The following is a 17,424-nucleotide window of genomic DNA, read 5'->3' on the forward strand; positions in this document are numbered from 1 at the left end:
TTTGGAGTTTGAGAAATATTCAAATATTTTGGATGACCGGCAAATATCCTTATTTCTTAAATTTCGAACTTTGAACATGAAATTTCCAATAGAAACTGGAAGATGGCAAAACATAGAAAGAGAAAACAGAAAATGTGTATTATGTAATTCAGATGCCATTGGTGATGAATACCATTACATTTTTAAACAGCTTTTGATAACTGTAGAAAACAATGTATTGCATTTTACTATAGAAATAAACCAAACACATGGAAGCTTTATGACTTAATGAATTCAAAAAATTGTACAGAACTGAACGAACTATTTGAAACTTATTAAGGAGATCAATAACAAATTGAACTTTTCTGGGTGAACAAATGTGAATGCCTCTATCTACTTCCGTACATTATTTATAACTTTGTAATTTGGTTTGTGAGAATAAAAATATATATATATATATATATATAAACTAACAATTTTGCCGAGACATACGATCTCCAAATTATACCACGCTCGTACAGACGTACTCTAGCCTTGTTCCGCGCCGTCTCGCTTCCGTTAGTCATCGCGACTGGCAGGTACACCAGGCCGCCTACAGCACTAGAAAATAGACTTTGTAAATTGTGTTCCTTAAATAGTGTTGAATCTGAAAAACATTTTCTTTTAAAATGTTCCTTATATGATGACATTAGGTTTGAATTGTTGTTCGAATGTTCAAAATATATAATATGATGTCAAACATGTTGAAATAATGAAATGTGATATTCAAAAATGTTTAAGCAAATGTTTACACAAGTGTTTTATGAGACGAAAATTATTTTCTTAATTATTACTAATACCATAATAGTTGTAAAAGTCTATTTTATGATTTTAAAGTCACTGCAATTAATTTATGATAATATAATTAAATATGCAGATTGTTAATTTTTAGATAATTTGTTGTTTTTTTTTAATTTTAAAATATATATTTTATTCTTTTTTACTTATTTCCATACTTTTTAAACAGCATTCATTTCAGATTTTTTTCTTTCTCAAGTATATATGCTTTTAAATGCATAAACATGTTTTAACTTTTTTGATGATAATTTTATGAATTTTATCGTATATAACATGCGTTAATAAGTGTCTCATAAGTCAACTTTATGAGTGGGTATTGATTGTTTTATTGAATACTGTGATTTGTAATGAATTGTCAATCAATATGTGACACTGTAATAAAATAATTATTCTTATTATTTATATGGATTTCATTTGCCATGAGCTTATTTGTTTAATTAACACCTTCAAACGACTTAATCCAATGGCATGTATATTCAAGTATTCCTGCTATTTCTGAATGGATTTCTTACCTTTTTTACAGACTTGGATGTAAAATATCGGAATAAATCTACAATACGACATATTTAGTGTATGGATGTATTATTATTTGTCTGTGTTTTTCTATGTTGCTGGTAGGTCACATTTTAACAATCTTACTTTCAAATGAACATAAAAAAAAAAGCTAAAACAGACAGGCAGCACGGTGACCTTTAGTTATTAATTTCTTTGTCATTTGGTCTCTTGTGGAGAGTTGTCTCATTGGCAATCATACCACATCTTCTTTTTTATATAACATTAGTTGCCAATAACTAAACACATATAAAAAACAAAAAAGGGTGTAAATAAGAATTCTCAATTCCATAAATCGCACTGGTGTCCATGTTCACAGACTGTTTACAGGATAGAACACTTAATAAACAACTGGTATTGCCTTTCGCGATTCAGGCTTAAGTCTCTAAATATGTCATTACTTAAAAGGGATTTTCTTGATTTTTGCAGACTTTTATGCTGAAAAATGGTATTAAGGAATACATCGTCACGTGTTGATGTTGATATTAATTACTGTTGTTTATGTGACAATTAGAGTAATTGACAAACATCACGAAAAGTAAGATATGTATGCAGAAATCTTTAGCTAATTAGTTCACATCAAATTGGTTCTTGTGAAGAGGACTGCGTTAAAATAACCCTGTGAATTAAGTATTGACGGACAGAATTGAAACCACTGTAAGGTAAGACCTCTTTTATGCTTTCGTGAAAATTTTATATCCACTGCATGTAAACAACAATGTCTTTTTCAAAAGTAAGAATAAAAAATAAGTAAAGAAGAAAATGAAAATTAAATAAAACGATTGTTAAACAAGGGCGCTGATATTTCTATGAAGAACAGCATGACATTAAATCAGCGGAGTAAGAACTTTAGGTTGCTATTGGTAACTGTTAGATTTTGTTTTACACGGTATAATTTTGTCTTCTTCTAAAAACTGAGGATGTTACACCAGTAATAGATTATTTTAGCTGTATTTGGTAAAATCTTAAGACATTTAATACTTGGCGTTTGCAACTTATTTAACTCGAGCGTAACTTTTGAAGACGGAACTGGGTGTCTGGTGTACCAATTTGTAATCCTAGTATATATGATTAGTTTATTTCATGTACCCATGATATTTTACTTGTCATTTAGATGTCAATTGTATGCATGGGTACCATAGAGTTAAAAAAAAAATAATAATTCGGATATGCTTTTAATTGTAAATTTTTCTACGTACAATGTATCTCATAATTCTTTTTAGGATGGCATTCATATATCATATCATTTTATGTATTTGTGTTAAATGATATGTTTTTGTTGTTGCTGTATTGGAGACCTATTGGTGCCTTTCAGTAGTTTTCTGGTCTTTGGTCGGGTTGTCGTCTCTCTGACAAATTCCCCGTTTCAGTCTCAATTCTATTTGTAATATTAATGGTGGGGCGTGACTTAATAAACTATTTGTAGTGTATTGTTGTACAATGCATTACTTATTCATCAGGTCGAGATTCTATGAGCCAGATTCTATAGGTGAGGTTTTAGTGTTAAATAACTTCTGATGAACCCGTCATATGTGCCTGTTAAAGTCTGAGGTTGTCTCGCAATATTTGAGTGTTTTTTGTCTAGGTTAGGGTGTTCTAGTTTGTTTTAATTGTTCAAAAAACAAATTTAGGAAAATGATGTGTTATAATGTAAATGTAAATTATTTTATTTTGTAAATGTGTCCCATAAGCCAACTCGAAGGTAGGTATTAATTTTTTTTATGTATTAATAATTTATTAATAATTTTGGATGTAACGCGTCATCTGATTGGCTGACGTTGCTTTGTTTATCAGCTCATAGACATAATTTAGTCATGTGACCGTGACGTCATCAACATTTATTTCATAATTTACTCCGGTTTCAAATGGGATATAGAATTAAATTATAAGTAATTATAACTGTAATATTTTATCTATATATTCGAAATAACAAACAATGTGGTGCACACTTTAAAATTACTCGCTTCACGGGTTGTTGAGTATGCACCACATTTTTGATGTCATTTCTTCATAGACAGAAAAAATAGTATAATCAATCCTTAATTTAATATATTTTATTACGTTTTTGTATAATGTCCAATTAATATGTGACTCAATAATGAAATAACATTTACTTATCACAAAATCTGTTAGTCCATATGACTGTATCAATAGAATAGATTGTTTTCGATTTTATATTAATTAGTCTGTTTATTTATCAACTCTTGACAGTTTTGATGGATTCAAATGACGAGAAATTGACCGCTAAATATGTTATTTAGAAATAATCGTATGATAAATGAAACGGTTTGGAATTGCCTTATAACCAGTCTATGGGAGAAGCGTATCGGTAAACACATTTCTTATATCATATAGCGATATTGTCTAATATCAATTGTAAATATGCAGACATTCCATGCGAAAAATGTTGTTTTCGGCAACGAAAAATTAAGAAAATACTAACTTTAAAACTTATTGTTCAAATATAAACAACAATTGAGTCTAAATATACATTCAGAAGTTAGTTAGAAGCTAAAGTTTATGTCCGTGTAAAATTTAAAGTGCGGTGTTTTTCTTATATACACAAATAAGCAAATGCTATTAGTTCTTATATCAATGCGATACTTTTAAAATATCATAGCGGTGTTTTTGTTATATCAATATTAGTATTTATTAGTATTAATATTAGACTGCTGTACCCATATTTTGACAATTTTACCTATTATGTCTGTTTTGTTCACACATCGTTGTAAATATGACAGAATGTGACAAGACTGTCATACACGTGAGAGGTTAAGCGCTACAAAACCATGTTCAATCCACCATTTTCAAAATTTGAAAATGCCAGTACCGAGTCAGAAATATGACAGTTGGTTATCCATTCGTTTGGTGTGTTTTATCATTTGATTTTACCATTTGATAAAGGACTTTCTGTTTTGAATTTTCTTCGGAGTTCAGTATTTTTGTGATTTTACTTCTTAGTAGTATTGCATGTAAATAAGCAGTTTTAAGACCATTGCTTAAATTCAATTTTTTTTTTTGTAACATTTTACAAATTTCTCAATTGCTATAATACAACATTACATTAAATGTAAAAATATATAAATATAAAAAGAGAGCCATTCTGTACAGAATTACAAGAGACTATAACATTAAAAATTTTATAAAGAATGCATCTATTATAAAACATATTGACATTAACATTATTTAAAGTATAAAACATTTCTACGTCTATTTTAAATAAGATTACAGGCTTTGGCACAGCACCGAAATAATATATATCCGATATGCTCGCAACGCACGCATGGCAGACTTTCTTTATTGATAACAATGAAACTAACTTGTGACAAAGATGAATCATACTGTCCTCGTTCAGATTGATTCGACAAAATCTGACCTGTACTTTTGAATCTCATTTTTTTTAATACATATCAGACCGTTGGTTTTCCTGTTTGAATGGTTTAACACTAGTAATGTTTTTGTTCCTATATAGTGTGGTGTTCGCTGTGAGCCAAAGCTCCGTGTTTAAGGCCCTACTTTGATCTATAATGGTTTACTTTAAAAAAAAATATTACTTTGATTGAAAGTTGTCTCATTCGAATTCATGCACCATCTTCTTATATCTATAAATCTTTAAAAAAATTCCCCTTATAAATAACTACTTTCCAGTCCTCCAACTGAACGATCTAAATTTATAAATATAGAAAAGATATTTACACATTTCTAACGTCAAAAGACATTTACATCTTATTTATTTGTGTTCTTAACATTCTTTTTAGTACTCATTGAAGAAATGAATTTATAACAAGCGATACGGATTGTTATTTTGTACTAAGAAATGTTTGATCGGTTACTAGTCAAAAATTCAAATCTCTGTGGCAACAATACATTGGAATGCTCTCACGGTCATCGCGATGTAAAAGAGCGTCCACGCGGCGAGCTGATTATGTTCATTCTCTAGATATCGATTTACCAACGGGAAAAGTCCTTGAGAAGTGTTTTCCTTCTCAATATTTTTTTTCTATGTTAATAATAAATACATTTTCTGTTTGACCAGATTTTTGATTTTCGTTGTAGTCTGAGGCTACTCAGTTGGTACCTTCAAATTTCGGGACATCAGCATTTGTACATTTTAATTTGTTTGGATTATTTATTTTACCATTTGAATATTCATTGTAATTTGGAGCTGTATTGGATTGGATTGTTTGAATGAATGTATCTTTTAAGTAATGATATTTATTGTCTATTTTGATATTACCAAGGTGGATAGGCTATAGCAGTGTGACCAGTATTTAGGTTGACTATTTGCAACCGCATTTAAATTCCGCCATTGCATCATCACTTCAAATAGAATTAGTCGGTTAAACCATGTAATTTAAAACAATAGACTGAACAGGTTGTTAACACTTTCAACTATCAATAGGGTCAAGCAACATTTTCGAAATGATAAGTTGATAATGTAAGCGTTAATTTTGTTACAGTTACGAATTTTTTTGTGATATTGATCCTAAAACATTAAACCGGTCATGATATAAGTTTGTGAATTATGTTGCAGTTTTCTTGACATGCATTGTGACGTGTCATCGTAGTCATGTTATATTAGAAAACTATAGCAGTTATATTAGAAAAGTATGGCATTTATAAATTTTTCATATTAAAAAATTATCGCTATGATATAAGTCAAATATCGCATTGATATAATAAAATATAGCAGTATCTTTGACTTATAGGTGATTTTTGCTTAGCAAACAATTGAATTTATTTCAGTTGCATTCCACTGAATTTGCTACATGATATTTATAGAATGTGTACATCTACAAATGATAAATCGTGCATTTATGTTTCATTTATTCAACAATTCAATTTTCTCGTTTAAATACACCTTGCTTGTTATTACATAAAATAAGTCATGGAAATTATACACCAGACGTATGTTGTGCTTAATGTCACCCTGTTTTAAGAAAAGAGTCATTACTTTATGCCGAGAAATCTGCCTTTCTTCGTACAAATGCTAACATTCGTCTGAGATTTCCAACAATGCAACTCGTTGATATAAGACAATAACGCTCGTTGATATAAGAAAAGTGTTTATCGAATCGCTTCTTCCATAGACTGATTACTTTAAACAACAAAACACAATAAAATTTCAATCACGACTGCCATTCGGTATACATATTATCGATACAAATTATCTTGAAAGAATAAAAAACGGTGGTCTATTATTGCGACAAGATCGTGAAAGTGATGGTGCAGGATCGGATTCAGGGAATGCCATCGAGAAGACACATGCCAAATTAAAAGAGTAATATAGTGTTTTAAATTATAAGGACAAAAATGGGGGACTGACTTTTCATTTATAAATAAACAACCATTATTTTCATCTGTATGTGATAAGATTTCAGCAACTATTTATATTTAAGTATACTTAAGGATATGATTTTTGTTTCCAAGTGTCAAATAAAAAAAAAATAGTGTTTCAGGGTTTTGGTCGAAATTGATTTTGTTGCATTATTAACCAGCTTTCTGAAATGATAAGCAATGTTCAACTGAGCTTTTCTAAAGAAAAGAAAGTCACAACATTTGAAAGCATGATGTATGCAATTTTTATTTAACAATTTTCATTTATTACGGGGTACCAAACAATATATGTTAGCTGCCAATTTAGTTATATGTCTCAAAGTGTATGAACAAAAAGTAAAATCACAAAAATACTGAACTCCGAGGAAAATTTAAAACGGAATTCAAGTCCATAATCAAATGGCAAAATCAAAGGATAACACACATCAAACGAATGGACAACAACTGTCATATTCCTGACATGAACATTTAATGTATTATGTTCTTACCTTAAACAGGTATTGTTTAAAAAGTTGAACCATTTTGTCAGACATATTTTTGATTTCTGGTTTTTGCTACCTTTTGACAGTACGCCAAATATTGTCACTGATTGTATTTTGCATTCACGATCTGAAACAAGATCTTTCACGATCCGATCGCAATGATTGACCACCGTTACTTATTCGTTCACGATTATTTTTCTCGATTTACCAAATGTGAAAGCAACGGGAACTTATGTCTACCGCGGTGCATTACGTTTGCGCTCATTACCATTACATTTCCGCGCAAAAATCATTACGTTTGCCGGCAGTTTTTGATTACAATAGCGCGCATTTATTTGACAGATGAACCCGTGTACATATATACCATTGTTTTATTAAGATTGTATGTATACACATTAATACTGCAACAGGAGGCTAAAACAAGTAAAATAGATATAAATATAAACTGGTTAACATTAAAAGGATGATACATTATATCAGACAAAAGGTATAACAAATTAATTTGTAATAAAACGTGAACTCACATATGTTCCTTATTGTTTGTCTAGGTCAGATTTTGTTAACATAGAAAAAGAAATGGATCTTTATTATGCTATTCCCAATAAAGTTTTGACTGAAACATCTTGTACAAAGTCTGTAAATTCATTTTATTGTCAATCAAAAATAAACTCTGACCAGCTGATAATCTAGTATAACACATATAAATTGACAATAAAACAAAGTTTATATGCAGCATGTAAATGATTTTTTGACAGCATAACTTATATATCAGTAACTGTATTTGATATAGAATCTTTTTTGAATACATTTTGGCTGCATGAAGCTAAACACTTTTCATCTCCTTCTGAAGCCGAGGGTAATTATATACAGAACAGATAAAAAATAACTTTGAAAAAAGAAGACAAAATGTGTTAAGCTTTTGTTATATATTTTTGAGGAGTGATTAAATTTTGATATCTCAAGATAATGATATTTCAAAGGCAAGTTTTTTTCTGACTAGTTGAGGCTTGCAAAGATTAAGATTTTCATTGAACGTCAGTTTAATTTTCATTAATTTTCATAACCACTCCTTGCGATTGGGGTCGATTTTCAATTATGATATAAATCTTGTAAATTAAGCTTAAAATAAAAGTCATTTTCATAGAATGTTATAAAGATCAACTGATTCAGAGTATACATTAATTGACTTTCTGTGTATTTCACTCTTTAAGGTTGTCTTGCCTACTCATCCGTCTTTTAATCTATTTTTTTAAAATCTTATTTCTTTAAATTACGGTTAGTTAAAGGGAACATTATGACAAAGAAGTTAACAAAAAAGCATAGGCGGAATTAGAACAGTTAACATATTTACCAAATAAACATTGTAAACCTGAAAGTTGTGCAACATCCCCTCTCCCTCCAAATACAAACACAGCGGATTTAGAACTCTTCGTTAGATATACAGTTCCTATTTCACAAGCGATATCATTACACGTCTAACAGTAGCAATAATGTACATTCGGTTTTAAAATACACTTAAATTTCAATTTGGTCAGTCATGCAATTGGACATTATGTCTAAAATTGAAAAAAAAAGGAAATATCAATTATATTCTATTACCTCACTTTTCTTGTACACATGTCTTATATATGCTCATGTGTAAAGGGTACATATCAATTCTTTTCTATTTTTCGGTTCATCTATCAACATGTCGATATGCTGCTTAAAAAAAATGGATACATGTATCACCATCACTCCTGGTGATCCAGTGGATACAATCTGTTGTATCTAGTCGTCAATTGTTTGAAAGACGTACTTATAACATTTATTATATTTATTATTTATGTGACTGCATCTTGCATTAATTTGTAGGATCCTTTACAATAGATAATTCAGCTGATTTTACAATTCCATCTTCATGCCTTATATTTGATAATATTTCATGTACTGTGTTACGACGCTAGATTAAAACTGACGAGGAAAGGTAACACCCGGCCAACGAAAGCTCTTTTTTCAAGAGCCTAGTTGGTCGAGTGGTCTAGTGGTTTTATATGGTTCCCAATCATCGGCTCTTCAACTTTGAACTTGTTTGGCTTTAAAACTATTTTGATATGTGCGTCACTGATGAGTCGTATGTAGACGAAAGAAGCGTCTGGCGTATTAAATTATAATCCTAGTACCTTTGATAACTAGCACGTCGGGCATAGTGCAATGCGATTTGGTACTACGATATCTCAGTAGCATGAGTTCAAATCCCGGCGAGGGAAGAACAAACACATTGTTGGGCTGACGTTTAGACGAATCACATATACATAAAAACTCGTCAAAGATACCACAGCTTAATAATTAGAATAAAAGGCAAGCGTTCTCGTAAGTGGATTCTTCTTCTTCATATATGATGTATGATATAATTAAGTTTTTCAGTGCAATCATAATGTAGAGTTTTAATAAAATCACGACTACATTGGTATCAATGTATCCCAGGTCACCATAAGGTCATCAGTATGATATCTTGATGTGTTTCTTTAGTTTCATGCGAAATACACGCAATATTAAACGGATTGAATAAAACAACAATGTCGTTTTCGTGCCCCGATAGATGCACTATATCGCTATAGGCCAGTATAGGGTCGCGTGGGATACACATCGTAAGAGAATATTTATGGTCAAAATCGATGGTTGTATTATCAAGGATTTCCTTTGTTTAATTTGCACTGTATACAAGATTCACATTATCACCTAGCAGAATGTATAATGATTCTACAATGTTCATGTCAACAATTAATATTACATTTTACATATTTACGAAATGACTATGATATGAAAAACTCTGTTAACGGATTTACTTACTGCAGAACGATTTATAACTACCAGGTATAAATATTGTAAAAAATGATTTACCAAAACAACTAAAAATACAATAGATATAAGAAGATGTGGTATGAACGTCAATAAGACAACTCTCCATCCAAGTTAACAACATCAAAGTAAAATAATAATGTGTAACCATGCAATGTTCTGCCAAAATAACTAAAAAAATAAGTCACTGGTTTAAAAGTGAAAAGCAATTAGTACCAAAATATATCATTTATCTGACAAATGTATACTTTCGTCTTCGATTTCTCCACAGTGCATCTCGTTATCAAAAGAAAATATCGGTACTCCACATAAGAAACGGTACTCGATTCACATTATTCCATCATAGACTGATTACATTCCACACAGAGACCAATCAAGAAAAAGTCTCTCATTTAAAGAGTTAACTTAGTGTCGACTGACTAACATCACGATTGGAAACCTACATATCAAGGATAGAGTAAACATTAAAATATCCGTTTAGCCTTGTCGCAGAGTTTCCCTATGCTGCAAACGTGTATAAAATCGCGATAAACTCTGACTATCGATTTTTTTTTATTTCTATAATTTAACACAGGACCAGTTATATTTAATACCCCAAAAATGATTTTAGCAATATTTTCATGTAAAAGACCGATATATCATCATTTTTTTCAACATCACACTTCAACTCATCGGGAGAGGGACGAAAAAAGGGAAGTCGAACTAATAAAACGAAAATAAACTGACAACGCCATGGCTAAAAATGAAAAAGACAAACAGACAAACAATAGTACACATGACACAACAACAATAATCAGCACGAACCCCACCAAAAACTAGGGGTGATCTCATGTGCTCCGGAAGGGTATGCAGATCCTGATCCACATGTGGCACCCGTAGCGTTGCTCATGTTTTTATAACAAATCCGATAAATATTCTAATTTCTGTAGGTCACATTCACGAAAGGGAAGGGGATTGTAGTTACGACGTAATGAACATATCCGATATCATCTGTGAAACGGTTATATCGTAACGGTCAACCAACTCGTGATGGCGTCCGTAAAATTTACGAAGGGATGCTTTCAGCTTCAACATTTAGAACTCTTGGTTTAATAGCTTCCTTGTGAGCAGCAACCCTCTATCAAGAACATCATGATAGGAAATACAAGCACGGAAATATCGTACCAATTTGGAGATATATAACCCGTATGAAGTAGCTGCTGGAATCGTAAAGTTTTGTTTTCAACCGACCCTCATTGTCAATTTCTAGATGTAAGTCAAGATATGAGGTCGACTTAACTGTATCTGTTGTATCCTTTATCTGTAGTTCGATGGGATATATGTGTTGAACATAGTCACCAAATTTTGAATTATTTAGGAGAGAATACACTTTTATAGCGGAAACTAAAGTTAAAGGATATTGCTAACTTCTTATCTTTCTTCCTAAGTAGTTCCTGTATGAAGTCAGAGTGAGCCTTTACAAAGTAGAATTAATCCCTCCCTTAGACAAGATACATGTATCTACGTTGGCCATTCCTATTTATGTAGTTGGTCACCACTTCGATTTTATCATGTTTATCTATTATATAGTCATTTTATAAAATTTACTGTTTGCAAAAGTATGAATTATTCTAAATAATAAGGATGTTCTTATCCCAGGCAGAACTTAAGTATTGGACACACCTTTTTGGAACATTTGGTCCTCAGTGCTCTTCAACTTTGTACTTGTTTTGACTTTCGAACTTTTTTCATCTGAGCGTCACTGGTTAGTCTTGTGTGGACGAAACGCACGTCTGGTGTATTGAATTTAAACCTTGTACCTTTTGTTAGCTACTATTCGTGTGTTTATCTGTCCTATATGTTGTCCCATTTATTTGTATTGTAGTCCTGTCCTGTAATGTTTTTAATGTTATATTAAACATTGCAATAAAAGCAGGAGGTTTGGCATGTAGCAAAACCAGGTTCAACCCATCATTTTTTTCTTAAAATGTCCTGTACCAAGTCAGGAAAATGGCCATTGTTAAATTATAGTTCGTTTCTGTGTAAGTAACATTTTAATGTTGTGTTTCTGTTGTGTCGTAGTTCTCCTCTTATATTTGATCCACTCCTCAGTTTTAGTTTGTAACCCGGATTTTTTATTATCAATCGATTTATGAATTTCGAACAGTGGTATACTACTGTTGCCTTTATTTGGTAAAGGCATTTTTGAATGTAGAAAATGGTGGATTGAACCTGGTTTTATAGCGCTTAACCTCTCACTTGTATGACAGTCGCTTCTAATTCCGTTATATCAATAACGATGCGTGAACAAAACTGACGTAATCGGCAAAATAGTCAAAATATGATTACAGCAGTCATTACTGTTTTCATCTTGTGTGTATGTTAAAAGAAATAGTTTTTTTGCAAAAAAAGTTTTCGAAAAATAGACAAGAAAACTAAAAAAAAACCATCCAGTTTAATGAAAAGCAGTCATAATTCTGCATTTTAAACTTTAATGTTCTTCCATATTGCCATTTTCCTGCATATGCAATTAAAAATTGTTTAAAGATTTTTCATTCTCTTCTTTGTCAAATGAAACCGTGTCAGATATCTAAGATTTTTATTTTGCTTTGAATAACAACGAAAACTTCACAAAAAGGTTTGTAATGCCAGAAAAACAAAAAACAAAAGATGACGTACTATATCAACTGGGAAACCGTTCGAACGTACTAAGAAAGGTTAAAACTCGTAGAAATATGTTTTCCAACAAGTTGTGATGGTGTTGATGTTAAAAAAACATATAAGGGTGTAAATGAAAGAAATTATTATTTTTTTTTTTTTTTTATAAAAATCAAGTTGTAAGTGTAATATCAAGAGGGAAGTATGATTTGGTAATTTGAACTGCCAATGGAAAACGTGGGTGGTAAGGGCCAGACACATTTCATAGGAACATATCATCTACGGACCCATCAGACTAGGTAAATCCTAGGTTTCTGTAATGTGCAGATAGCGTTGCCCCACCATACACAGAACGTCGGATTTCATATTCTCACATACCGTACGTATATCTGCGAATTAATTCATCCCTCCAAGTAAAGCAAACACCCCTGTGTTTTACTGCGGGATGGAAGACTTGTGATCGCGATACATTTGTGGAAATATGTATCTTTATTTTGAACGATTTAAAGAGAGTTTTGATGTTGATACCGACATTTTTATACTTGACTGTCATTACTAAATGGCTTCGATAACTATTGATTTAGGAAACGCATTTTAACAGTTTTCTTACGTTCTTATTTCAGACAATCGTACTAACAACATCCGCCTGATTTTTAAAAATATATGTATTATATCGTGAAATTATGAATTGTTAACTACAATGGACTTTTGTCTAAATCTACCAGGGGAGTTCACAAATCTCAGGCAAGATTATAAGTCTAAATTAACACCTATCATTAATATCGCCAATTTCTGCAACCTGTCGTGCTGCATCTCATTATCATCGTCATTCCAGTCTCCCAGCTACACACACCAAGGGATGGCCGATGTCCTATATCCCAGTCAATTCTTTGGTTAAATGATAATAACTTACAACAGAATTTAAATTTTTAATCAACTATTTTCTCGTCGTTTGGTCTCTGTTGGATAGTTGACAATCTTACCACATCTCCTTATTTTTACAATTTCTTAACATGTAACTATGAAAGATTTTCTTGATTTTTTTTACAGATCTATACACAGGAGAAAAATCTAGGCTGGAGTTATAATTAAGAAATTGATTAAGGTTAATCTGGAAAACTATCATTTCCAAAGACAAGTTGAAATTAACTAATGAATAGATATAATGGATAACATGTAGCTAAATGAATAACAATACACCATATCGTGCCAAAGACTCCGAATCAAGTTTTCATCAAACAGACACCATTGAAGCTGCTATAAGGTAAGCCTCTTTTTTTTAATTTTGTTTTATCTGATTTTTTAAAAGTTCCCTATTTTGTAAAGTTTTATAGTCCACACGAACCTAGTACATTGAGTACTAGCTGACAAGGTCATGGTTTGATTCTTTAGAAAAACGTTACTCAAAGTGAACAACAAAAATGTTTCCGTTATTAACCCTGTTAAAATTTAAATAAAATTTTCTGACAAAAAGTAAGGACAAGCTTTATTCGTGGATATGAAAAGTATATCATGTTCTCTTATGTATTATGGGGTATTTTTAAATTAAACGTTTAGTGGTTTCAGAAAAGACCAAGGTTAATTGTGTATATGAGGCAGGTGGTAAATACATTTTAAATATTAACTTATTCAAAATAAGGTCACATTCTTAGTGAGTTGTAGTATACTAATATTATAAAAGAAACATTATAATGGACTAAAAAGTTTACGCGTCCGCTTTACCCTTCTTTATCGTTTAAATGTTGCCTATATTATATAATCTATACTTCAGTATTTCCTGATATTTTACATTGGCATATGCGAAACAATATGTTTTCAACCGTATTGTTGTAAAGAGGGAGTATCAGAAAATATTTACAGGAAATTTGTGTTAATGCTTCCTATTTCTGAAAAAAAAGAACCAATTTTTTAGATCGTTTTAAGCATTTTTGTGAAGGTTTGAGTAACAAAAAAACTCGACGTTGTCTTTTCTGCTGTTTATAAAAATGAGACAAGAACTGATTTATAAAATCTTCTATTTCATAAAGAAGATTATTGTGTTAGTGCAAAACAATATACAAATGCATGTATTAAGCAGGATTTCGACTTTATTCATTTTATTAACATCTTGCACAGTCAATAAAAAACGAAATAATTTCATTTATCAATTTTTCAATCTTTTCAATGTTAACTTCAATTGAAACTCTAAGCTAAAGATCGGTTCCACTTGTACTAGGCATGCTTAGCTAGATAAAAAAAATATGTAAACATTGAAAGTGAAACATGGGTAAATCCAAATGATGACTGATTGGACCTACAAAAAAGTTTTTATTATAAATTCCGTAAACATATCGGAATTAATTCATAAGTTTCATCCTGATAGCAGATTTATAACAAGTAACACATATTACGCGCTGGTAATAATGCGCTACAGCCTCTGACTTAAACTTACGACTAAATAAGATAATCTTAATATGCATATGGTCAAACAATGAGAATAGCAAATAAAATTGGTTTTCAATCGGAAATGCAGAAAAAAATCTGCTGTAGACGATAGCAATACCAGTTGTTTTGATGTCGTAATGAATGCCATTGCACTCATTTACATAATAAAATATTCCACAGTTTTAGCTATGTCTACAAAATACTTTGATTAACACTAAGCAGTCCATAGTAGGCATCATGTGAGTCGCGACTACTCTCATACTGTTTGTCGATGGCTCTGAATCGCACCAACAACACTCCATATAATCCTGTGATATATTTACATATTCTAAAAAATAAAACCGCCAACTGGGTTTCGTAAAGATAGAATCATCGTAACTCCTAAAGAGAAGCCATCAACGGCCCATTTTAAAAGAAATAACTACAGACAAAGGGCATTTATGGCGAAGAAATAAACGTTAATAATAGAGATTGGATGTCCTACTCTAAACAATGATACCATCGACACCACAGAGAAAGAGAAACAATCAAGCAACGCCACATTAGACATTTCACAAACTAAAAAATACTAACATGAACTGGAAGGATAACAACTATATTAGACTACATGGATTACTTACAACCAGAAGTGCAAATTACATAACAAGACAATTAAGCTTTCTATAAAGAGGTTAAGTGGAGTCACGAACAGGGCTTGAAAATCAGAATATCAGAAATAATAAGAACTTACTATATTAAAAAGAACGAGTCATCGACAAAATATATATTAGATATCTATAAAGAACAATTAATGTTGAATTCATATAAATAGCGGGCGGGATAAGCACAAATCTTAAATTCATAAACAAAAACACCAACTGTAAGGGTCAACGAACAGAATTCCAACAAACACAACAAAAGAGTGTTGCTTAAAACTATAAATAAATGGTAGTATGAGAGTTTACAACTTTTAATTAAATTTTTGCATGTAAAATAATACTTCCACGTTTAATCCTTTATATGTGATATTATGCAGACTTCGTAAAAAAGTATGCTGCGTGCATAATTTAACACTCAACATCGTCATTACAATAAAAAAAAGTCATCCCCTATCCCGATACATAGAGTTTAAGATGATAAGCTGTTCCTTTTGGATATAAAAGAAAACAAAAAATATCATGAATTTTGTGAAGTTACAAAATCGATTTTTTTTTTACTCGATTACCCTTCAAAAACCATAAAGAACTTCTTGTTCTAATTTGAAATCTCTGAAATTAGTTCTATCAAAACTTTATATTTTTCAACCCTGTATACCTTTATTCCCCAAGTGGAATGGAAAAATCGCAAATAAGAAATAATTCACAATGCTTTCCAACATAAAAATGGTAGCAAACGCTATAAAGTTTTGACCTTGGGATACCCTCATATCTGCTGAATTTGGAAGTGGACTGTTTCAACAAATTGTCAGAAATTTTCTGAGAACGAATGTGTCCCTTTTCTTGTCGACCGCTACTCATTTCGTATGAGTCGAAGTTCCTTCAGACAATTGTCAAAAACAAGAAGATTAAAGAAGCCACATCATTTAATTTCACATTTAGATGTATTGATGATGTTCATTCCATTAACAATCCAAAATTTTCTGATTAGGTTCCATTTATTTATTATCCAGAAATTAAAGAAACACCAGAGACGTCTTCCCTTTCTCTGTCTCATATTTAGACATATACCCCGAATATAAGATATATATAAGTGGTAATCTCAGTACCAGAAATATGAAAAACCAGACGATTTTAATTTTAAAATTAACAATGTGCCCTATCTTAGTATCATTATACTAACTTCACCTGTATATGGGATATAAATGCCACACTTAAATAGGTATTCAAGAGCTTGCGGCTACTATTCAGATTTTGTTAAACGTTACCATTGTCTGAGCAGAAAGTTGATGATCCAGGGGTAATGTGTCGTCCTTTTTCTAAAAAAAGTAATTCATCGGAAGACACCAAGACCTTGTGATGAGTATTATGTGCCGTATCAACTCCACAAATAATAATCAATGGTATTGAAGTACAATTCTAGGTACTGACGTTGTTTATCATCCTTTGCTTATGTACCTTGTCTTTATTTATTCTTTAAAGTGATTAAGAAATTACACAATGTTGACTGCTGTACCCCCTATTTTAACATATAACATAGTTTGACTATTTGTTTTATTCACACATCGTGGTCAATATAATGGAACTTTATATGCGACTGTCATATAAGTGAGCGGTTGAGCTATCTATAAAATCCTGTTAAACTCAACATGTTCTTCATAAGAAAATTACTGTACCAAGTTAGGAATATGACAGTTGTTATC

At 31.2% G+C, this 17,424-nt stretch overlaps 1 protein-coding gene across 3 annotated transcripts in view; it reads left to right on the forward strand.

The window, feature by feature from the left end:
* The first annotated feature begins 1,310 nt into the window (after positions 1 to 1,310).
* LOC143045797 (visual pigment-like receptor peropsin) overlaps positions 1,311 to 17,424 on the forward strand; it is a 32,738-nt gene continuing 16,624 nt past the window's right edge. The window contains exons 1-3 of one of the 3 annotated variants that reach the window (XM_076218565.1): positions 1,311 to 1,430; positions 1,798 to 1,906; positions 13,713 to 13,926. The gene's annotated coding sequence lies outside the window, so the exon portion shown is untranslated. The other 2 variants (XM_076218569.1, XM_076218566.1) reach the window with 2 other exon arrangements.

Source organism: Mytilus galloprovincialis, chromosome 9 (assembly GCF_965363235.1).
Source record: "Mytilus galloprovincialis chromosome 9, xbMytGall1.hap1.1, whole genome shotgun sequence".
NCBI classification, from domain to species: domain Eukaryota; kingdom Metazoa; phylum Mollusca; class Bivalvia; order Mytilida; family Mytilidae; genus Mytilus; species Mytilus galloprovincialis.